The sequence below is a fragment of the Chamaea fasciata genome, unplaced genomic scaffold (genome assembly GCF_029207755.1).
Source record: "Chamaea fasciata isolate MVZ Bird 193981 ecotype frontalis unplaced genomic scaffold, bChaFas1.0.hap1 SCAF_447, whole genome shotgun sequence".
Taxonomy (NCBI): domain Eukaryota; kingdom Metazoa; phylum Chordata; class Aves; order Passeriformes; family Sylviidae; genus Chamaea; species Chamaea fasciata.
Window position 1 is genome coordinate 21,982 of NW_027094532.1, and position 24,357 is coordinate 46,338.

At 50.7% G+C, this 24,357-nt stretch overlaps 1 long non-coding RNA gene across 1 annotated transcript in view; it reads left to right on the plus strand.

The window, feature by feature from the left end:
* The window catches only part of LOC136305495 (uncharacterized), a 58,276-nt gene continuing 33,919 nt past the window's right edge, over positions 1-24,357 (plus strand). The window contains exon 1 of the long non-coding RNA XR_010725365.1: positions 1-58. This is a non-coding gene — a long non-coding RNA (uncharacterized lncRNA). The remainder of the gene's footprint in view (positions 59-24,357) is intronic.

Sequence of the window (24,357 nt, forward strand, 5' to 3'; positions counted from 1 at the left end):
GGAGTATTGCTTCAGGAGATGCCGAGGGACAAACCTTTGTGCCGGGCAGCAGGAGCAGGTGAGCCGGTGTGGATTTGTAGGGGGGACTTTTCTCCTTTTCCCTTTCAATTTTGTCTTCCCAATCCTTCCCTGGCGTCCCTAGAAAAAAAAAAAAGGGGGTTTTGAGGACAAAAGAGTTTAAATTGAGGAAAGAAACTCCTTTTATTGTCTGTGTTCAAACTGGGGGAATCCCACTTCACCTGGGATTTTAATAAATAGTGGTACTTCTATGCGGTGCTTTTATTACTTTATTACTTATATGGTGCTTTTATTCAATATTGCATTCTTTGGTGGTACATAGTGTTTTGTTTTATTTTTTGGTATTATTTATTGCCTGTAATTTGGTTTTTGAGCGAAGGTAACTGTATGGATGGGTTTGTTTGTATTTGAGGTAGAATTAATTTAAGTAACTTTTTTTTTTTTTTTTTTAAATAGGCTTCTGATACGTGCGATTGGGGTTTTGTTTTTGTTTATTGTATGTAGGGATTCAGATTACCTAGGGCCAGCCTGGCCGGTGGAGGTTTTGTTAGATGCAATTTTAATATTTTTAAAAGTTTTTTTCTGTTTAGTTGTTTTAAGGTGGTTTTCAATAATTTTTTGTGTAGTTTTATTTTGTTTGTAGATGGTGTATGCTAAGGGATACGGTCTATTTATTTGGTGGTAGGTTTCTTAGTTTACATGTCGATCAGATTGTTTTTGAACTGAGTTTTATTGTTGAAATTTTTTTTTTTGGTGAGATATTGTATTTTTAAAGGAAATGTTTTCTAAGGTTTACAATGGTGGAAGTGGCTGTAGTGTGAGGTATAGGGGAGGTTATTTATTTAGCGGTGGCTTTTATCATGGTGAGTATGTAGTGTTTGTTTTGGTGGGTTGAGGTAGTGGAATGTAGGTAATTTTTTGTGTTTCCTAATATTTGTAATTGGATTATTGTTTATTATAGTATAGGGGTTAATTTATTTGGCTTGTTTGATTGCAGTATATGTTTTATACTTATGGATCATTTGAAAGGTATTGTTTATAGTTACATTGATTTTTTTAGTTTTGTGTGTATTTATAAGTGGTATTTTTGTTTTGATGGTTTGAGGTTTATGGGTTTCTTGAGTTAGGAATGATTTGTTTTGGTGTTTTTAATTGAAATTTATTTGTGACTTCTTTGTTGTGTAGTTTGATTTGTTTGTTGCTGTCGGGGTTTAGAGTAAATTTGAGAGGAAACCTTTGAATGGGGTTCTTCTGGAAAGTAAACCTAAACAGTCTCTTTCTTTTAAACTGCTTTTGCAAAGAATTTCTTTGGAGAAAAGTGGGAAAACCTATTTGTTTAACAAACAAAGTGGTCGCAAGCATAAAGAATGAATAATATGAAATAATAAAACTTTTTGTTATTTTGAAGCGAGATGGTAACTTCAGAAAGTCTTTGCTGTGGGCTGTAGCTGAGCTCTTTTGGTCTCTTATCAGCTGTTCTGGTGTTGATAAAATGCTCAGGTGCAGGCCCCGTGGGCTGCAGGTGCCAGCTCTCGGCGCTGCTCTGGGTTTTTCAGTCTGCAGCAGGTTTAAACAGTCCTAAGAAAAAGGAAAACAAATAGCGAGGGAACTTCTCTGCCCTAACTAGCTGAAACTAAGAGCAAAGCACATCTTTGTGCTGCAGTCTGTCTGTGCTTGAGCTGAATATATGAGAGAGGGTATTCAGAGCAGTGAAAGTCATTTTCTTAAAACAAACTGCACCCATTTTCTTTCTTGCTTAGCTCTCAAAATCAGTCTTAAAGGTCCAGAACAAGCGACTGGGGATACAAGCGGCATAAACTCACCCTAGGGCATTCTATGTCTTATCCCCATATCATAAACTTACCAAAACAAATTGAATTCTAACTCTAGGAACACATACATTCCACACACTTATGTCTTTATAGAAGCAACATACAGCTGTATACAGACAATGGTAGCGATAGTTAATAAACAGTGATGCTTACAGATGGTTCTTACTTAACAGTTAGATTTTCTGGACGTTCACATCCGTGTTGTTTCATTTTTCTGTGCTGTTCACTATGTGCAACTCGGTTGCAGTCATTTTGCAGTCTAAGGAGAGTCAAGGTTGCAGCTACTGACAGCTTGGACCTGGGAGTAAAGTGCAGCAGTGTTCAGAATTGAAAGTGGCAGAAGCCCACTCCGGGGCACAGAGCTCTGTGCAGGAACGGTGGGTCTCTTCTGTGGGAAGCTAAACTCACCCCTCCAAGTTCCTGATGTCAGTTTGCAGGTGTTTGGAAGTCTAAGGGCAGCCAGGGTTTCAGCTTCTGGCAGCTTGGTTATGGGAGTAATGTGCACTGTTCAGAATTGTAAGTGGCAGAAGCTCACTCCGGGGCACAGACCTCTGTGCAGGAACGGGGACCCCTTTTCTGGGGAAACTAAACACACCTCCCTGGATCCGATTGTCAGTTTTAAGGAGCCATTTGGCAGTCTAAGGGGAGCCAGGCTTCCAGCTACTGACAGCGTGGATCTGGGAGTAATGTGCACTGTTCAGAATTCTAAGTGGCAGAAGCCCACTCCGAGGCACAGAGCTCTGTGCAGGAACAGTGGGTCTTTTCTCTGGGAAGCTAAACTCACCCCAGTAGGTTCCTGATGTCAGTTTGCAGGTGGCATTTGGCACTCCAAGGACAGTTAGGGTTCCAGCTTCTGACAGCTTGGTTCTGGCAGTAATGTGCACTGTTTAGAATTCTAAATGGCAGAAGTCCACTCCCGAACACGGAGCTCTGTGCAGGAACGGTGACTGTCTTTCGTGGGAACCTAAACTCCCCCCATCAGGCTCCTGATGTCAGTTTATAGGACAGATTTGGCACCCCAAGGACAATAAGGGTTCCAGCTCCTAGGAGCTTGGATATGGAAGAAGTGCAGCAGTGTTCAGGATTCTAAGTGGCAGAAGCCCACTCCGGGGCACAAAGCTCTGTGCAGGAACTGTGGGTCTATTCTGTGGGAAGCTAAACTCACCCCTCGAAGTTCCTAATGTCAGGTTGTAGGAGACATTTGGCACTCCAAGGACAGTTAGTGTTTCAGCTTCTGGCAGCTTGGATCTGGCAGATATCCTGTGCTGGACTTATTTTCAGCAGGCAGAAGCCCACTCCCCGGCACAGAGCTCTGTGCAGGAACGGTGGCTGTCTTTCGTGGGAACCTAAACTCCCCCCATCAGGCTCCTGATGTCAGTTTATAGGATAGATTTGGCACTCGCAGGACAGTAAGGGTTCCAGCTTCTGGGATCTTGGATCTGGCAGATATCCTGTGCTGAATTTTTTTTTAGCAGGCAGTAGCCCTCTCTGGGTCAGAGGGCTCTGTGCAGGAAGCGTCGCCCCTTTTCTGTGGGATCTGGACTCACCACATCAGGTTCCTAATGTCAGGTTGTAGGAGACATTTGACACTCCAAGGACAGTTAGGGTTCCAGCTTCTGACAGCTTGGTTCTGGGAGTAATGTGCCCTGTTCAGAATTCTAAGTGGCAGAAGCCCATTCCCGGGCACAGAGCTCTGTGCAGGAACAGTGGCTCTCTTCTGTGGGAAGCTAAACTCACCCCTCCAAGTTCCTGATGTCAGGCTGTAGGAGACATTTGGCACTCGCAGGACAGTTAGGGTTCCAGCTTCTGCATGCTTGGATCTGGCGAAAGTCCTGTGCTGAACTTATTTTTATCAGTTAGCAGCCCACTCCGTGGCCGAGAGTTCTGTGCAGGAACGGTGGGTCTTTTCTGTGGAAAGCTAAACTCACCCCTCCAAGTTCCTGATGTCATTTTGCAGGGGGTGTTTGGCAGTCTAAGGGCAGCTAGGGTTTCAGCTTCATGGCAGCTTGGTTGTGGGAGTAAGTACACTGTTCAGAATTCTAAGTGGCAGAAGCCCACTCCCGGGCACAGAGCTCTGTGCAGGAACAGTGGCTCTCTTCTGTGGGAAGCTAAACTCACCCCCCGAAGTTCCTAATGTCAGGTTGTAGGAGACATTGGGCACTCCAAGGACAGTTAGGGTTCCAGCTTCTGACAGCTTGGTTCTGGGAGTAATGTGCACTGTTCAGAATTCTAAGTGGCAGAAGCCCACTCCAGGGCACAGAGCTCTGTGCAGGAACAGTGGCTCTCTTCTGTGGGAAGCTAAACTCACCCCCCGAAGTTCCTAATGTCAGGTCGTAGGGAGACATTTGGCACTCGCAGGACAGTTAGGGTTCCAGCTTCTGGGAGCTTGGATATGGGAGAAGTGCAGCAGTGTTCAGAATTCTAAGTGGCAGAAGCCCACTCCGGGGCACAGAGCTCTGTGCAGGAACGGTGGCTGTCTTTCTTGGGAACCTAAACTCCCCCCATCAGGCTCCTGATGTCAGTTTATAGGATAGATTTGGCACTCGCAGGATAGTAAGGGTTCCAGTTTCTGTGAGCTTGGATCTGACAGATATCCTGTGCTGAATTTTTTTTCAGCAGGCAGTAGCCCTCTCTGGGTCAGAGGGCTCTGTGCAGGAAGCGTCGCCCCTTTTCTGTGGGATCTGGACTCACCGCATCAGGTTCCTAATGTCAGGTTGTAGGAGACATTTGACACTCCAAGGACAGTTAGGGTTCCAGCTTCTGGGAGCTTGGATATGGGAGAAGTGCAGCAGTGTTCAGAATTCTAAGTGGCAGAAGCCCATTCCCGGGCACAGAGCTCTGTGCAGGAACAGTGGCTCTCTTCTGTGGGAAGCTAAACTCACCCCCTGAAGTTCCTGATGTCAGGCTGTAGGAGACATTTGGCACTCGCAGGACAGTTAGGGTTCCAGCTTCTGACAGTTTGGTTCTGGGAGTAATGTGCACTGTTCAGAATTCTAAGTGGCAGAAGCCCACTCCGGGGCACAGAGCTCTGTGCAGGAACGGTGGGTCTCTTCTGTGGGAAGCTAAACTGACCCCCCGAAGTTCCTAATGTCAGGTTGTAAGAGACATTTGGCACTCGCAGGACAGTTAGGGTTCCAGCTTCTGGGAGCTTGGCTATGGGAGAAGTGCAGCAGTGTTCAGAATTCTAAGTGGCAGAAGCCCACTCCGGGGCACAGAGCTCTGTGCAGGAACGGTGGGTCTTTTCTGTGGGAAACTAAACTCACCCCAGCAGGTTCCTGATGTCAGGCTGTAGGAGACATTTGGCACTCCAAGGACAGTAAGGGTTCCAGCTTCTGGATGCTTGGATCTGGCAGAAGTCCTGTGCTGAACTTATGTTTATCAGTTAGCAGCCCATTCCGTGGCCGAGAGTTCTGTGCAGGAACGGTGGGTCTTTTCTGTGGAAACCTAAACTCACCCCTCCAAGTTCCTGATGTCATTTTGCAGGGGGTGTTTGGCAGTCTAAGGGCAGCTAGGGTTTCAGCTTCATGGCAGCTTGGTTGTGGGAGTAAGTACACTGTTCAGAATTCTAAGTGGCAGAAGCCCACTCCGGGGCACAGAGCTCTGTGCATGAACAGTGGCTCTCTTCTGTGGGAAGCTAAACTCACCCCTCGAAGTTCCTAATGTCAGGTTGTAGGAGACATTGGGCACTCCAAGGACAGTTAGGGTTCCAGCTTCATGGCAGCTTGGATATGGGAGAAGTGCAGCAGTGTTCAGAATTCTAAGTGGCAGAAGCCCACTCCGAGGCACAGAGCTCTGTGCAGGAACTGTGGGTCTTTTCTGTGGGAAACTAAACTCACCCCAGCAGGTTCCTGATGTCAGGCTGTAGGAGACATTTGGCACTCGCAGGACAGTTAGGGTTCCAGCTTCTGCATGCTTGGATCTGGCGAAAGTCCTGTGCTGAACTTATTTTTATCAGTTAGCAGCCCACTCCGTGGCCGAGAGTTCTGTGCAGGAACCGTGGGTCTTTTCTGTGGAAAGCTAAACTCACCACTCCAGGTTCCTGATGTCAGTTTGCAGGGGATGTTTGGCAGTCTAAGGGCAGCTAGGGTTTCAGCTTCATGGCAGCTTGGTTGTGAAAGTAAGTACACTGTTCAGAATTCTAAGTGGCAGAAGCCCACTCCCGGGCACAGAGCTCTGTGCAGGAACAGTGGCTCTCTTCTGTGGGAAGCTGAACTCACCCCCCGAAGTTCCTAATGTCAGGTTGTAGGAGACATTTGGCACTCGCAGGACAGTTACGGTTCCAGCTTCTGGGAGCTTGGCTATGGGAGAAGTGCAGCAGTGTTCAGAATTCTAAGTGGCAGAAGCCCACTCCGGGGCACAGAGCTCTGTGCAGGAACGGTGGGTCTTTTCTGTGGGAAACTAAACTCACCCCAGCAGGTTCCTGATTTCAGGCTGTAGGAGACATTTGGCACTCCAAGGACAGTATGGGTTCCAGCTTCTGGATGCTTGGATCTGGCGAAAGTCCTGTGCTGAACTTATTTTTATCAGTTAGCAGCCCACTCCGTGGCCGAGAGTTCTGTGCAGGAACGGTGGGTCTTTTCTGTGGAAAGCTAAACTCACCCCTCCAAGTTCCTGATGTCAGTTTGCAGGGGGTGTTTGGCAGTCTAAGGGCAGCTAGGGTTTCAGCTTCATGGCAGCTTGGTTGTGGGAGTAAGTACACTGTTCAGAATTCTAAGTGGCAGAAGCCCACTCCCGGGCACAGAGCTCTGTGCAGGAACAGTGGCTCTCTTCTGTGGGAAGCTATACTCACCGACTAAGTTCCTAATGTCAGGTCGTAGGAGACATTGGGCACTCCAAGGACAGTTAGGGTTCCAGCTTCTGGGAGCTTGGTTCTGCGAGTAATGTGCACTGTTCAGAATTCTAAGTGGCAGAAACCTACTCCGGGGCACAGAGCTCTGTGCAGGAACTGTGGGTCTCTTCCGTGGGAAGCTAAACTCACCCCCCGAAGTTCCTAATGTCAGGTCGTAGGAGACATTTGGCACTCGCAGGACAGTTAGGGTTCCAGCTTCTGGGAGCTTGGATATGGGAGAAGTGCGGCAGTGTTCAGAATTCTAAGTGGCAGAAGCCCACTCCCGGGCACAGAGCTCTGTGCAGGAATCGTGGGTCTTTTTTGTGGAAAGCTAAACTCACCCCTCTAAGTTCCTGATGTCAGTTTGCAGGGGGTGTTTGGTAGTCTAAGGGCAGCTAGGGTTTCAGCTTCATGGCAGCTTGGTTGTGGGAGGAAGTACACTGTTCAGAATTCTAAGTGGCAGAAGCCCACTCCCGGGCACAGAGCTCTGTGCAGGAACAGTGGCTCTCTTCTGTGGAAAGCTATACTCACCGACTAAGTTCCTAATGTCAGGTTGTAGGAGACATTGGGCACTCCAAGGACAGTTAGGGTTCCAGCTTCTGGGAGGTTGGATCTGGCAGATATCCTGTGCTGAATTTATTTTTAGCAGGCAGTCGCCCTCTCTGGGTCAGGGGGCTCTGTGCAGGAAGCGTTGCTCCTTTTCTGTGGGAATCTGGACTCACCGCATCAGGTTCCTAATGTCAGGTTGTAGGAGACATTTGGCACTCCAAGGACAGTTAGGTTTCCAGCTTCTGGGAGCTTGGCTATGGGAGAAGTGCAGCAGTGTTCAGAATTCTAAGTGGCAGAAGCCCACTCCTGGGCACAGAGCTCTGTGCAGGAACGGTGGGTCTTTTCTGTGGGAAACTAAACTCACCCCAGCAGGTTCCTGATGTCAGGCTGTAGGAGACATTTGGCACTCCAAGGACAGTAAGGGTTCCAGCTTCTGGATGCTTGGATCTGGCAGAAGTCCTGTGCTGAACTTATTTTTATCAGTTAGCAGCCCACTTCGTGGCCGAGAGTTCTGTGCAGGAACGGTGGGTCTTTTCTGTGGAAAGCTAAACTCACCCCTCCAAGTTCCTGATGTCATTTTGCAGGGGGTGTTTGGCAGTCTAAGGGCAGCTAGGGTTTCAGCTTCATGGCAGCTTGGTTGTGGGAGTAAGTACACTGTTCAGAATTCTAAGTGGCAGAAGCCCACTCCCGGGCACAGAGCTCTGTGCAGGAACAGTGGCTCTCTTCTGTGGAAAGCTATACTCACCGACTAAGTTCCTAATGTCAGGTTGTAGGAGACATTGGGCACTCCAAGGACAGTTAGGGTTCCAGCTTCTGGGAGGTTGGATCTGGCAGATATCCTGTGCTGAATTTATTTTTAGCAGGCAGTCGCCCTCTCTGGGTCAGGGGGCTCTGTGCAGGAAGCGTTGCTCCTTTTCTGTGGGAATCTGGACTCACCGCATGAGGTTCCTAATGTCAGGTTGTAGGAGACATTTGGCACTCCAAGGACAGTTAGGTTTCCAGCTTCTGGGAGCTTGGCTATGGGAGAAGTGCAGCAGTGTTCAGAATTCTAAGTGGCAGAAGCCCACTCCCGGGCACAGAGCTCTGTGCAGGAACAGTGGCTCTCTTCTGTGGGAAGCTAAACTCACCCCCCGAAGTTCCTAATGTCAGGTTGTAGGAGACATTTGGCACTCCAAGGACAGTTAGGGTTCCAGCTTCTGAGAGCTTGTTCTGGGAGTAATGTGCACTGTTCAGAATTCTAAGTGGCAGAAGCCCACTCCGAGGCAGAGAGCTCTGTGCAGGAACGGTGGGTCTTTTCTGTGGGAAACTAAACTCACCCCAGCAGGTTCCTGATGTCAGGCTGTAGGAGACATTTGGCACTCCAAGGATAGTAAGGGTTCCATCTTCTGGATGCTTGGATCTTGCAGAAGTCCTGTGCTGAACTTATTTTTATCAGTTAGCAGCCCACTCCGTGGCCGAGAGTTCTGTGCAGGAACGGTGGGTCTTTTCTGTGGAAAGCTAAACTCACCCCTCCAAGTTCCTGATGTCAGTTTGCAGGGGGTGTTTGGCAGTCTAAGGGCAGCTAGGGTTTCAGCTTCATGGCAGCTTGGTTGTGGGAGTAAGTACACTGTTCAGAATTCTAAGTGGCAGAAGCCCACTCCCGGGCACAGAGCTCTGTGCAGGAACAGTGGCTCTCTTCTGTGGGAAGCTAAACTCACCGACTAAGTTCCTAATGTCAGGTCGTAGGAGACATTTGGCACTCCAAGGACAGTTAGGGTTCCAGCTTCTGGGAGCTTGGTTCTGCGAGTAATGTGCACTGTTCTGAATTCTAAGTGGCAGAAGCCCACTCCCGGGCACAGAGCTCTGTGCAGGAACTGTGGGTCTCTTCCGTGGGAAGCTAAACTCACCCCCTGAAGTTCCTAATGTCAGGTCGTAGGAGACATTTGGCACTCGCAGGACAGTTAGGGTTCCAGCTTCTGGGAGCTTGGATATGGGAGAAGTGCGGCAGTGTTCAGAATTCTAAGTGGCAGAAGCCCACTCCCGGGCACAGAGCTCTGTGCAGGAACCGTGGGTCTTTTCTGTGGAAAGCTATACTCACCGACTAAGTTCCTAATGTCAGGTCGTCGGAGACATTGGGCACTCCAAGGACAGTTAGGGTTCCAGCTTCTGACAGCTTAGTTCTGGGAGTAATGTGCACTGTTCAGAATTCTAAGTGGCAGAAGCCCACTCCCTGGCACAGAGCTCTGTGCAGGAACTGTGGGTTATTTCTGTGGGAGACTAAACTCACCCCAGCAGGTTCCTGATGTCAGGCTGTAGGAGACATTGGGCACTCCAAGGACAGTTAGGGTTCCAGCTTCTGGGAGGTTGGATCTGGCAGATATCCTGTGCTGAATTTATTTTTAGCAGGCAGTCGCCCTCTCTGGGTCAGGGGGCTCTGTGCAGGAAGCGTTGCTCCTTTTCTGTGGGAATCTGGACTCACCGCATGAGGTTCCTAATGTCAGGTTGTAGGAGACATTTGGCACTCCAAGGACAGTTAGGTTTCCAGCTTCTGGGAGCTTGGCTATGGGAGAAGTGCAGCAGTGTTCAGAATTCTAAGTGGCAGAAGCCCACTCCTGGGCACAGAGCTCTGTGCAGGAACGGTGGGTCTTTTCTGTGGGAAACTAAACTCACCCCAGCAGGTTCCTGATGTCAGGCTGTAGGAGACATTTGGCACTCGCAGGACAGTTACGGTTCCATCTTCTGGATGCTTGGATCTGGCAGAAGTCCTGTGCTGAACTTATTTTTATCAGTTAGCAGCCCACTCCGTGGCCGAGAGTTCTGTGCAGGAACGGTGGGTCTTTTCTGTGGAAAGCTAAACTCACCCCTCCAAGTTCCTGATGTCAGTTTGCAGGGGGTGTTTGGCAGTCTAAGGGCAGCTAGGGTTTCAGCTTCATGGCAGCTTGGTTGTGGGAGTAAGTACACTGTTCAGAATTCTAAGTGGCAGAAGCCCACTCCCGGACACAGAGCTCTGTGCAGGAACTGTGGGTCTCTTCCGTGGGAAGCTAAACTCACCCCCCGAAGTTCCTAATGTCAGGTCGTAGGAGACATTTGGCACTCGCAGGACAGTTAGGGTTCCAGCTTCTGGGAGCTTGGATATGGGAGAAGTGCGGCAGTGTTCAGAATTCTAAGTGGCAGAAGCCCACTCCCGGGCACAGAGCTCTGTGCAGGAACCGTGGGTCTTTTCTGTGGAAAGCTAAACTCACCCCTCCAAGTTCCTGATGTCAGTTTGCAGGGGGTGTTTGGCAGTCGAAGGGCAGCTAGGGTTTCAGCTTCATGGCAGCTTGGTTGTGGGAGTAAGTACACTGTTCAGAATTCTAAGTGGCAGAAGCCCACTCCGGGGCACAGAGCTCTGTGCAGGAACAGTGGCTCTCTTCTGTGGGAAGCTATACTCAACCCCCAAAGTTCCTAATGTCAGGTTGTAGGAGACATTGGGCACTCCAAGGACAGTTAGGGTTCCAGCTTCTGACAGCTTGGTTCTGGGAGTAATGTGCACTGTTCAGAATTCTAAGTGGCAGAAGCCCACTCCCGGGCACAGAGCTCTGTGCAGGAACAGTGGCTCTCTTCTGTGGGAAGCTATACTCACCGACTAAGTTCCTAATGTCAGGTCGTCGGAGACATTGGGCACTCCAAGGACAGTTAGGGTTCCAGCTTCTGACAGCTTGGTTCTGGGAGTAATGTGCACTGTTCAGAATTCTAAGTGGCAGAAGCCCACTCCCGGGCACAGAGCTCTGTGCAGGAACAGTGGCTCTCTTCTGTGGGAAGCTAAACTCACCCCTCGAAGTTCCTAATGTCAGGTTGTAGGAGACATTGGGCACTCCAAGGACAGTTAGGGTTCCAGCTTCATGGCAGCTTGGATATGGGAGAAGTGCAGCAGTGTTCAGAATTCTAAGTGGCAGAAGCCCACTCCGAGGCACAGAGCTCTGTGCAGGAACTGTGGGTCTTTTCTGTGGGAAACTAAACTCACCCCAGCAGGTTCCTGATGTCAGGCTGTAGGAGACATTTGGCACTCGCAGGACAGTCAGGGTTCCAGCTTCTGCATGCTTGGATCTGGCGAAAGTCCTGTGCTGAACTTATTTTTATCAGTTAGCAGCCCACTCCGTGGCCGAGAGTTCTGTGCAGGAACCGTGGGTCTTTTCTGTGGAAACCTAAACTCACCACTCCAGGTTCCTGATGTCAGTTTGCAGGGGATGTTTGGCAGTCTAAGGGCAGCTAGGGTTTCAGCTTCATGGCAGCTTGGTTGTGAAAGTAAGTACGCTGTTCAGAATTCTAAGTGGCAGAAGCCCACTCGCGGGCACAGAGCTCTGTGCAGGAACAGTGGCTCTCTTCTGTGGGAAGCTAAACTCACCCCCCGAAGGTCCTAATGTCAGGTCGTAGGAGACATTTGGCACTTGCAGGACAGTTAGGGTTCCAGCTTCTGACAGCTTGGTTCTGGGAGTAATGTGCACTGTTCAGAATTCTAAGTGGCAGAAGCCCACTCCCGGGCACAGAGCTCTGTGCAGGAACAGTGGCTCTCTTCTGTGGGAAGCTGAACTCACCCCCCGAAGTTCCTAATGTCAGGTTGTAGGAGACATTTGGCACTCGCAGGACAGTTACGGTTCCAGCTTCTTGGAGCTTGGCTATGGGAGAAGTGCAGCAGTGTTCAGAATTCTAAGTGGCAGAAGCCCACTCCGAGGCACAGAGCTCTGTGCAGGAACTGTGGGTCTTTTCTGTGGGAAACTAAACTCACCCCAGCAGGTTCCTGATGTCAGGCTGTAGGAGACATTTGGCACTCCAAGGACAGTTAGGGTTCCAGCTTCTACATGCTTGGATCTGGCGAAAGTCCTGTGCTGAACTTATTTTTATCAGTTAGCAGCCCACTCCGTGGCCGAGAGTTCTGTGCAGGAACGGTGGGTCTTTTCTGTGGAAAGCTAAACTCACCCCTCCAAGTTCCTGATGTCATTTTGCAGGGGGTGTTTGGCAGTCTAAGGGCAGCTAGGGTTTCAGCTTCATGGCAGCTTGGTTCTGGGAGTAATGTGCACTGTTCAGAATTCTAAGTGGCAGAAGCCCACTCCAGGGCACAGAGCTCTGTGCAGGAACAGTGGCTCTCTTCTGTGGGAAGCTAAACTCACCCCCCGAAGTTCCTAATGTCAGGTCGAAGGGAGACATTTGGCACTCGCAGGACAGTTAGGGTTCCAGCTTCTGGGAGCTTGGATATGGGAGAAGTGCAGCAGTGTTCAGAATTCTAAGTGGCAGAAGCCCACTCCGGGGCACAGAGCTCTGTGCAGGAACGGTGGCTGTCTTTCTTGGGAACCTATACTCCCCCCATCAGGCTCCTGATGTCAGTTTATAGGATAGATTTGGCACTCGCAGGATAGTAAGGGTTCCAGTTTCTGTGAGCTTGGATCTGACAGATATCCTGTGCTGAATTTTTTTTCAGCAGGCAGTAGCCCTCTCTGGGTCAGAGGGCTCTGTGCAGGAAGCGTTGCCCCTTTTCTGTGGGATCTGGACTCACCGCATCAGGTTCCTAATGTCAGGTTGTAGGAGACATTTGACACTCCAAGGACAGTTAGGGTTCCAGCTTCTGGGAGCTTGGATATGGGAGAAGTGCAGCAGTGTTCAGAATTCTAAGTGGCAGAAGCCCACTCCGGGGCACAGAGCTCTGTGCAGGAACGGTGGGTCTTTTCTGTGGGAAACTAAACTCACCCCAGCAGGTTCCTGATGTCAGGCTGTAGGAGACATTTGGCACTCCAAGGACAGTAAGGGTTCCAGCTTCTGGATGCTTGGATCTGGCAGAAGTCCTGTGCTGAACTTATTTTTATCAGTTAGCAGCCCATTCCGTGGCCGAGAGTTCTGTGCAGGAACGGTGGGTCTTTTCTGTGGAAACCTAAACTCACCCCTCCAAGTTCCTGATGTCAGTTTGCAGGGGGTGTTTGGCAGTCTAAGGGCAGCTAGGGTTTCAGCTTCATGGCAGCTTGGTTGTGGGAGTAAGTACACTGTTCAGAATTCTAAGTGGCAGAAGCCCACTCCGGGGCACAGAGCTCTGTGCATGAACAGTGGCTCTCTTCTGTGGGAAGCTAAACTCACCCCTCGAAGTTCCTAATGTCAGGTTGTAGGAGACATTGGGCACTCCAAGGACAGTTAGGGTTCCAGCTTCATGGCAGCTTGGATATGGGAGAAGTGCAGCAGTGTTCAGAATTCTAAGTGGCAGAAGCCCACTCCGAGGCACAGAGCTCTGTGCAGGAACTGTGGGTCTTTTCTGTGGGAAACTAAACTCACCCCAGCAGGTTCCTGATGTCAGGCTGTAGGAGACATTTGGCACTCGCAGGACAGTTAGGGTTCCAGCTTCTGCATGCTTGGATCTGGCGAAAGTCCTGTGCTGAACTTATTTTTATCAGTTAGCAGCCCACTCCGTGGCCGAGAGTTCTGTGCAGGAACCGTGGGTCTTTTCTGTGGAAAGCTAAACTCACCACTCCAGGTTCCTGATGTCAGTTTGCAGGGGATGTTTGGCAGTCTAAGGGCAGCTAGGGTTTCAGCTTCATGGCAGCTTGGTTGTGAAAGTAAGTACACTGTTCAGAATTCTAAGTGGCAGAAGCCCACTCGCGGGCACAGAGCTCTGTGCAGGAACAGTGGCTCTCTTCTGTGGGAAGCTAAACTCACCGACTAAGTTCCTAATGTCAGGTCGTAGGAGACATTTGGCACTCCAAGGACAGTTAGGGTTCCAGCTTCTGGGAGCTTGGTTCTGCGAGTAATGTGCACTGTTCTGAATTCTAAGTGGCAGAAGCCCACTCCCGGGCACAGAGCTCTGTGCAGGAACTGTGGGTCTCTTCCGTGGGAAGCTAAACTCACCCCCTGAAGTTCCTAATGTCAGGTCGTAGGAGACATTTGGCACTCGCAGGACAGTTAGGGTTCCAGCTTCTGGGAGCTTGGATATGGGAGAAGTGCGGCAGTGTTCAGAATTCTAAGTGGCAGAAGCCCACTCCCGGGCACAGAGCTCTGTGCAGGAACCGTGGGTCTTTTCTGTGGAAAGCTATACTCACCGACTAAGTTCCTAATGTCAGGTCGTCGGAGACATTGGGCACTCCAAGGACAGTTAGGGTTCCAGCTTCTGACAGCTTAGTTCTGGGAGTAATGTGCACTGTTCAGAATTCTAAGTGGCAGAAGCCCACTCCCTGGCACAGAGCTCTGTGCAGGAACTGTGGGTTATTTCTGTGGGAGACTAAACTCACCCCAGCAGGTTCCTGATGTCAGGCTGTAGGAGACATTGGGCACTCCAAGGACAGTTAGGGTTCCAGCTTCTGGGAGGTTGGATCTGGCAGATATCCTGTGCTGAATTTATTTTTAGCAGGCAGTCGCCCTCTCTGGGTCAGGGGGCTCTGTGCAGGAAGCGTTGCTCCTTTTCTGTGGGAATCTGGACTCACCGCATGAGGTTCCTAATGTCAGGTTGTAGGAGACATTTGGCACTCCAAGGACAGTTAGGTTTCCAGCTTCTGGGAGCTTGGCTATGGGAGAAGTGCAGCAGTGTTCAGAATTCTAAGTGGCAGAAGCCCACTCCTGGGCACAGAGCTCTGTGCAGGAACGGTGGGTCTTTTCTGTGGGAAACTAAACTCACCCCAGCAGGTTCCTGATGTCAGGCTGTAGGAGACATTTGGCACTCGCAGGACAGTTACGGTTCCATCTTCTGGATGCTTGGATCTGGCAGAAGTCCTGTGCTGAACTTATTTTTATCAGTTAGCAGCCCACTCCGTGGCCGAGAGTTCTGTGCAGGAACGGTGGGTCTTTTCTGTGGAAAGCTAAACTCACCCCTCCAAGTTCCTGATGTCAGTTTGCAGGGGGTGTTTGGCAGTCTAAGGGCAGCTAGGGTTTCAGCTTCATGGCAGCTTGGTTGTGGGAGTAAGTACACTGTTCAGAATTCTAAGTGGCAGAAGCCCACTCCCGGGCACAGAGCTCTGTGCAGGAACTGTGGGTCTCTTCCGTGGGAAGCTAAACTCACCCCCCGAAGTTCCTAATGTCAGGTCGTAGGAGACATTTGGCACTCGCAGGACAGTTAGGGTTCCAGCTTCTGGGAGCTTGGATATGGGAGAAGTGCGGCAGTGTTCAGAATTCTAAGTGGCAGAAGCCCACTCCCGGGCACAGAGCTCTGTGCAGGAACCGTGGGTCTTTTCTGTGGAAAGCTAAACTCACCCCTCCAAGTTCCTGATGTCAGTTTGCAGGGGGTGTTTGGCAGTCGAAGGGCAGCTAGGGTTTCAGCTTCATGGCAGCTTGGTTGTGGGAGTAAGTACACTGTTCAGAATTCTAAGTGGCAGAAGCCCACTCCGGGGCACAGAGCTCTGTGCAGGAACAGTGGCTCTCTTCTGTGGGAAGCTATACTCAACCCCCAAAGTTCCTAATGTCAGGTTGTAGGAGACATTGGGCACTCCAAGGACAGTTAGGGTTCCAGCTTCTGACAGCTTGGTTCTGGGAGTAATGTGCACTGTTCAGAATTCTAAGTGGCAGAAGCCCACTCCCGGGCACAGAGCTCTGTGCAGGAACAGTGGCTCTCTTCTGTGGGAAGCTATACTCACCGACTAAGTTCCTAATGTCAGGTCGTCGGAGACATTGGGCACTCCAAGGACAGTTAGGGTTCCAGCTTCTGACAGCTTGGTTCTGGGAGTAATGTGCACTGTTCAGAATTCTAAGTGGCAGAAGCCCATTCCCTGGCTCAGAGCTCTGTGCAGGAACTGTGGGTTATTTCTGTGGGAGACTAAACTCACCCCAGCAGGTTCCTGATGTCAGGCTGTAGGAGACATTTGGCACTCCAAGGACAGTAAGGGTTCCAGCTCCTGGATGCTTGGATCTGGCAGAAGTCCTGTGCTGAACTTATTTTTATCAGTTAGCAGCCCACTCCGTGGCCGAGAGTTCTGTGCAGGAACGGTGGGTCTTTTCTGTGGAAAGCTAAACTCACCCCTCCAAGTTCCTGATGTCAGTTTGCAGGGGGTGTTTGGCAGTCTAAGGGCAGCTAGGGTTTCAGCTTCATGGCAGCTTGGTTGTGGGAGTAAGTACACTGTTCAGAATTCTAAGTGGCAGAAGCCCACTCCCGGGCACAGAGCTCTGTGCAGGAACAGTGGCTCTCTTCTGTGGGAAGCTAAACTCACCCCTCGAAGTTCCTAATGTCAGGTTGTAGGAGACATTGGGCACTCCAAGGACAGTTAGGGTTCCAGCTTCATGGCAGCTTGGATATGGGAGAAGTGCAGCAGTGTTCAGAATTCTAAGTGGCAGAAGCCCACTCCGAGGCACAGAGCTCTGTGCAGGAACTGTGGGTCTTTTCTGTGGGAAACTAAACTCACCCCAGCAGGTTCCTGATGTCAGGCTGTAGGAGACATTTGGCACTCGCAGGACAGTCAGGGTTCCAGCTTCTGCATGCTTGGATCTGGCGAAAGTCCTGTGCTGAACTTATTTTTATCAGTTAGCAGCCCACTCCGTGGCCGAGAGTTCTGTGCAGGAACCGTGGGTCTTTTCTGTGGAAAGCTAAACTCACCACTCCAGGTTCCTGATGTCAGTTTGCAGGGGATGTTTGGCAGTCTAAGGGCAGCTAGGGTTTCAGCTTCATGGCAGCTTGGTTGTGAAAGTAAGTACGCTGTTCAGAATTCTAAGTGGCAGAAGCCCACTCGCGGGCACAGAGCTCTGTGCAGGAACAGTGGCTCTCTTCTGTGGGAAGCTAAACTCACCCCCCGAAGGTCCTAATGTCAGGTCGTAGGAGACATTTGGCACTTGCAGGACAGTTAGGGTTCCAGCTTCTGACAGCTTGGTTCTGGGAGTAATGTGCACTGTTCAGAATTCTAAGTGGCAGAAGCCCACTCCCGGGCACAGAGCTCTGTGCAGGAACAGTGGCTCTCTTCTGTGGGAAGCTGAACTCACCCCCCGAAGTTCCTAATGTCAGGTTGTAGGAGACATTTGGCACTCGCAGGACAGTTACGGTTCCAGCTTCTGGGAGCTTGGCTATGGGAGAAGTGCAGCAGTGTTCAGAATTCTAAGTGGCAGAAGCCCACTCCGAGGCACAGAGCTCTGTGCAGGAACTGTGGGTCTTTTCTGTGGGAAACTAAACTCACCCCAGCAGGTTCCTGATGTCAGGCTGTAGGAGACATTTGGCACTCCAAGGACAGTTAGGGTTCCAGCTTCTACATGCTTGGATCTGGCGAAAGTCCTGTGCTGAACTTATTTTTATCAGTTAGCAGCCCACTCCGTGGCCGAGAGTTCTGTGCAGGAACGGTGGGTCTTTTCTGTGGAAAGCTAAACTCACCCCTCCAAGTTCCTGATGTCATTTTGCAGGGGGTGTTTGGCAGTCTAAGGGCAGCTAGGGTTTCAGCTTCATGGCAGCTTGGTTGTGGGAGTAAGTACACTGTTCAGAATTCTAAGTGGCAGAAGCCCACTCCCGGGCACAGAGCTCTGTGCAGGAACAGTGGCTCTCTTCTGTGGGAAGCTAAACTCACCCCCCGAAGTTCCTAATGTCAGGTTGTAGGAGACATTGGGCACTCCAAGGACAGTTAGGGTTCCAGCTTCTGACAGCTTGGTTCTGGGAGTAATGTGCACTGTTCAGAATTCTAAGTGGCAGAAGCCCACTCCAGGGCACAGAGCTCTGTGCAGGAACAGTGGCTCTCTTCTGTGGGAAGCTAAACTCACCCCCCGAAGTTCCTAATGTCAGGTCGAAGGGAGACATTTGGCACTCGCAGGACAGTTAGGGTTCCAGCTTCTGGGAGCTTGGATATGGGAGAAGTGCAGCAGTGTTCAGAATTCTAAGTGGCAGAAGCCCACTCCGGGGCACAGAGCTCTGTGCAGGAACGGTGGCTGTCTTTCTTGGGAACCTAAACTCCCCCCATCAGGCTCCTGATGTCAGTTTATAGGATAGATTTGGCACTCGCAGGATAGTAAGGGTTCCAGTTTCTGTGAGCTTGGATCTGACAGATATCCTGTGCTGAATTTTTTTTCAGCAGGCAGTAGCCCTCTCTGGGTCAGAGGGCTCTGTGCAGGAAGCGTTGCCCCTTTTCTGTGGGATCTGGACTCACCGCATCAGGTTCCTAATGTCAGGTTGTAGGAGACATTTGACACTCCAAGGACAGTTAGGGTTCCAGCTTCTGGGAGCTTGGATATGGGAGAAGTGCAGCAGTGTTCAGAATTCTAAGTGGCAGAAGCCCACTCCGGGGCACAGAGCTCTGTGCAGGAACGGTGGGTCTTTTCTGTGGGAAACTAAACTCACCCCAGCAGGTTCCTGATGTCAGGCTGTAGGAGACATTTGGCACTCCAAGGACAGTAAGGGTTCCAGCTTCTGGATGCTTGGATCTGGCAGAAGTCCTGTGCTGAACTTATTTTTATCAGTTAGCAGCCCATTCCGTGGCCGAGAGTTCTGTGCAGGAACGGTGGGTCTTTTCTGTGGAAAGCTAAACTCACCCCTCCAAGTTCCTGATGTCAGTTTGCAGGGGGTGTTTGGCAGTCTAAGGGCAGCTAGGGTTTCAGCTTCATGGCAGCTTGGTTGTGGGAGTAAGTACACTGTTCAGAATTCTAAGTGGCAGAAGCCCACTCCGAGGCACAGAGCTCTGTGCATGAACAGTGGCTCTCTTCTGTGGGAAGCTAAACTCACCCCTCGAAGTTCCTAATGTCAGGTTGTAGGAGACATTGGGCACTCCAAGGACAGTTAGGGTTCCAGCTTCATGGCAGCTTGGATATGGGAGAAGTGCAGCAGTGTTCAGAATTCTAAGTGGCAGAAGCCCACTCCGAGGCACAGAGCTCTGTGCAGGAACTGTGGGTCTTTTCTGTGGGAAACTAAACTCACCCCAGCAGGTTCCTGATGTCAGGCTGTAGGAGACATTTGGCACTCGCAGGACAGTTAGGGTTCCAGCTTCTGCATGCTTGGATCTGGCGAAAGTCCTGTGCTGAACTTATTTTTATCAGTTAGCAGCCCACTCCGTGGCCGAGAGTTCTGTGCAGGAACCGTGGGTCTTTTCTGTGGAAAGCTAAACTCACCACTCCAGGTTCCTGATGTCAGTTTGCAGGGGATGTTTGGCAGTCTAAGGGCAGCTAGGGTTTCAGCTTCATGGCAGCTTGGTTGTGAAAGTAAGTACACTGTTCAGAATTCTAAGTGGCAGAAGCCCACTCGCGGGCATAGAGCTCTGTGCAGGAACAGTGGCTCTCTTCTGTGGGAAGCTAAACTCACCCCCCGAAGGTCCTAATGTCAGGTTGTAGGAGACATTTGGCACTCGCAGGACAGTTACGGTTCCAGCTTCTGGGAGCTTGGCTATGGGAGAAGTGCAGCAGTGTTCAGAATTCTAAGTGGCAGAAGCCCACTCCTGGGCACAGAGCTCTGTGCAGGAACGGTGGGTCTTTTCTGTGGGAAACTAAACTCACCCCAGCAGGTTCCTGATGTCAGGCTGTAGGAGACATTTGGCACTCCAAGGACAGTAAGGGTTCCAGCTTCTGGATGCTTGGATCTGGCAGAAGTCCTGTGCTGAACTTATTTTTATCAGTTAGCAGCCCACTCCGTGGCAGAGAGTTCTGTGCTGGAACGGTGGGTCTTTTCTGTGGAAAGCTAAACTCACCCCTCCAAGTTCCTGATGTCAGTTTTCAGGGGGTGTTTGGCAGTCTAAGGGCAGCTAGGGTTTCAGCTTCATGGCAGCTTGGTTGTGGGAGTAAGTGCACTGTTCAGAATTCTAAGTGGCAGAAGCCCACTCCCGGGCACAGAGCTCTGTGCAGGAACGGTGGGTCTCTTCTGTGGGAAGCTAAACTCACCCCCCGAAGTTCCTAATATCAGGTTGTAGGAGACATTGGGCACTCCAAGGACAGTTAGGGTTCCAGCTTCATGGCAGCTTGGATATGGGAGAAGTGCAGCAGTGTTCAGAATTCTAAGTGGCAGAAGCCCACTCCCGGGCACAGAGCTCTGTGCAGGAACTGTGGGTCTTTTCTGTGGGAAACTAAACTCACCCCAGCAGGTTCCTGATGTCAGGCTGTAGGAGACATTTGGCACTCCAAGGACAGTATGGGTTCCAGCTTCTGGATGCTTGGATCTGGCGAAAGTCCTGTGCTGAACTTATTTTTATCAGTTAGCAGCCCACTCCGTGGCCGAGAGTTCTGTGCAGGAACGGTGGGTCTTTTCTGTGGAAAGCTAAACTCACCCCTCCAAGTTCCTGATGTCAGTTTGCAGGGGGTGTTTGGCAGTCTAAGGGCAGCTAGGGTTTCAGCTTCATGGCAGCTTGGTTGTGGGAGTAAGTACACTGTTCAGAATTCTAAGTGGCAGAAGCCCACTCCGGGGCACAGAGCTCTGTGCATGAACAGTGGCTCTCTTCTGTGGGAAGCTAAACTCACCCCTCGAAGTTCCTAATGTCAGGTTGTAGGAGACATTGGGCACTCCAAGGACAGTTAGGGTTCCAGCTTCATGGCAGCTTGGATATGGGAGAAGTGCAGCAGTGTTCAGAATTCTAAGTGGCAGAAGCCCACTCCGAGGCACAGAGCTCTGTGCAGGAACTGTGGGTCTTTTCTGTGGGAAACTAAACTCACCCCAGCAGGTTCCTGATGTCAGGCTGTAGGAGACATTTGGCACTCGCAGGACAGTTAGGGTTCCAGCTTCTGCATGCTTGGATCTGGCGAAAGTCCTGTGCTGAACTTATTTTTATCAGTTAGCAGCCCACTCCGTGGCCGAGAGTTCTGTGCAGGAACCGTGGGTCTTTTCTGTGGAAAGCTAAACTCACCACTCCAGGTTCCTGATGTCAGTTTGCAGGGGATGTTTGGCAGTCTAAGGGCAGCTAGGGTTTCAGCTTCATGGCAGCTTGGTTGTGAAAGTAAGTACACTGTTCAGAATTCTAAGTGGCAGAAGCCCACTCGCGGGCACAGAGCTCTGTGCAGGAACAGTGGCTCTCTTCTGTGGGAAGCTAAACTCACCGACTAAGTTCCTAATGTCAGGTCGTAGGAGACATTTGGCACTCCAAGGACAGTTAGGGTTCCAGCTTCTGGGAGCTTGGTTCTGCGAGTAATGTGCACTGTTCTGAATTCTAAGTGGCAGAAGCCCACTCCCGGGCACAGAGCTCTGTGCAGGAACTGTGGGTCTCTTCCGTGGGAAGCTAAACTCACCCCCTGAAGTTCCTAATGTCAGGTCGTAGGAGACATTTGGCACTCGCAGGACAGTTAGGGTTCCAGCTTCTGGGAGCTTGGATATGGGAGAAGTGCGGCAGTGTTCAGAATTCTAAGTGGCAGAAGCCCACTCCCGGGCACAGAGCTCTGTGCAGGAACCGTGGGTCTTTTCTGTGGAAAGCTATACTCACCGACTAAGTTCCTAATGTCAGGTCGTCGGAGACATTGGGCACTCCAAGGACAGTTAGGGTTCCAGCTTCTGACAGCTTAGTTCTGGGAGTAATGTGCACTGTTCAGAATTCTAAGTGGCAGAAGCCCACTCCCTGGCACAGAGCTCTGTGCAGGAACTGTGGGTTATTTCTGTGGGAGACTAAACTCACCCCAGCAGGTTCCTGATGTCAGGCTGTAGGAGACATTGGGCACTCCAAGGACAGTTAGGGTTCCAGCTTCTGGGAGGTTGGATCTGGCAGATATCCTGTGCTGAATTTATTTTTAGCAGGCAGTCGCCCTCTCTGGGTCAGGGGGCTCTGTGCAGGAAGCGTTGCTCCTTTTCTGTGGGAATCTGGACTCACCGCATGAGGTTCCTAATGTCAGGTTGTAGGAGACATTTGGCACTCCAAGGACAGTTAGGTTTCCAGCTTCTGGGAGCTTGGCTATGGGAGAAGTGCAGCAGTGTTCAGAATTCTAAGTGGCAGAAGCCCACTCCTGGGCACAGAGCTCTGTGCAGGAACGGTGGGTCTTTTCTGTGGGAAACTAAACTCACCCCAGCAGGTTCCTGATGTCAGGCTGTAGGAGACATTTGGCACTCGCAGGACAGTTACGGTTCCATCTTCTGGATGCTTGGATCTGGCAGAAGTCCTGTGCTGAACTTATTTTTATCAGTTAGCAGCCCACTCCGTGGCCGAGAGTTCTGTGCAGGAACGGTGGGTCTTTTCTGTGGAAAGCTAAACTCACCCCTCCAAGTTCCTGATGTCAGTTTGCAGGGGGTGTTTGGCAGTCTAAGGGCAGCTAGGGTTTCAGCTTCATGGCAGCTTGGTTGTGGGAGTAAGTACACTGTTCAGAATTCTAAGTGGCAGAAGCCCACTCCCGGGCACAGAGCTCTGTGCAGGAACTGTGGGTCTCTTCCGTGGGAAGCTAAACTCACCCCCCGAAGTTCCTAATGTCAGGTCGTAGGAGACATTTGGCACTCGCAGGACAGTTAGGGTTCCAGCTTCTGGGAGCTTGGATATGGGAGAAGTGCGGCAGTGTTCAGAATTCTAAGTGGCAGAAGCCCACTCCCGGGCACAGAGCTCTGTGCAGGAACCGTGGGTCTTTTCTGTGGAAAGCTAAACTCACCCCTCCAAGTTCCTGATGTCAGTTTGCAGGGGGTGTTTGGCAGTCGAAGGGCAGCTAGGGTTTCAGCTTCATGGCAGCTTGGTTGTGGGAGTAAGTACACTGTTCAGAATTCTAAGTGGCAGAAGCCCACTCCGGGGCACAGAGCTCTGTGCAGGAACAGTGGCTCTCTTCTGTGGGAAGCTATACTCAACCCCCAAAGTTCCTAATGTCAGGTTGTAGGAGACATTGGGCACTCCAAGGACAGTTAGGGTTCCAGCTTCTGACAGCTTGGTTCTGGGAGTAATGTGCACTGTTCAGAATTCTAAGTGGCAGAAGCCCACTCCCGGGCACAGAGCTCTGTGCAGGAACAGTGGCTCTCTTCTGTGGGAAGCTATACTCACCGACTAAGTTCCTAATGTCAGGTCGTCGGAGACATTGGGCACTCCAAGGACAGTTAGGGTTCCAGCTTCTGACAGCTTGGTTCTGGGAGTAATGTGCACTGTTCAGAATTCTAAGTGGCAGAAGCCCATTCCCTGGCTCAGAGCTCTGTGCAGGAACTGTGGGTTATTTCTGTGGGAGACTAAACTCACCCCAGCAGGTTCCTGATGTCAGGCTGTAGGAGACATTTGGCACTCCAAGGACAGTAAGGGTTCCAGCTCCTGGATGCTTGGATCTGGCAGAAGTCCTGTGCTGAACTTATTTTTATCAGTTAGCAGCCCACTCCGTGGCCGAGAGTTCTGTGCAGGAACGGTGGGTCTTTTCTGTGGAAAGCTAAACTCACCCCTCCAAGTTCCTGATGTCAGTTTGCAGGGGGTGTTTGGCAGTCTAAGGGCAGCTAGGGTTTCAGCTTCATGGCAGCTTGGTTGTGGGAGTAAGTACACTGTTCAGAATTCTAAGTGGCAGAAGCCCACTCCCGGGCACAGAGCTCTGTGCAGGAACAGTGGCTCTCTTCTGTGGGAAGCTAAACTCACCCCTCGAAGTTCCTAATGTCAGGTTGTAGGAGACATTGGGCACTCCAAGGACAGTTAGGGTTCCAGCTTCATGGCAGCTTGGATATGGGAGAAGTGCAGCAGTGTTCAGAATTCTAAGTGGCAGAAGCCCACTCCGAGGCACAGAGCTCTGTGCAGGAACTGTGGGTCTTTTCTGTGGGAAACTAAACTCACCCCAGCAGGTTCCTGATGTCAGGCTGTAGGAGACATTTGGCACTCGCAGGACAGTCAGGGTTCCAGCTTCTGCATGCTTGGATCTGGCGAAAGTCCTGTGCTGAACTTATTTTTATCAGTTAGCAGCCCACTCCGTGGCCGAGAGTTCTGTGCAGGAACCGTGGGTCTTTTCTGTGGAAAGCTAAACTCACCACTCCAGGTTCCTGATGTCAGTTTGCAGGGGATGTTTGGCAGTCTAAGGGCAGCTAGGGTTTCAGCTTCACGGCAGCTTGGTTGTGAAAGTAAGTACGCTGTTCAGAATTCTAAGTGGCAGAAGCCCACTCGCGGGCACAGAGCTCTGTGCAGGAACAGTGGCTCTCTTCTGTGGGAAGCTAAACTCACCCCCCGAAGGTCCTAATGTCAGGTCGTAGGAGACATTTGGCACTTGCAGGACAGTTAGGGTTCCAGCTTCTGACAGCTTGGTTCTGGGAGTAATGTGCACTGTTCAGAATTCTAAGTGGCAGAAGCCCACTCCCGGGCACAGAGCTCTGTGCAGGAACAGTGGCTCTCTTCTGTGGGAAGCTGA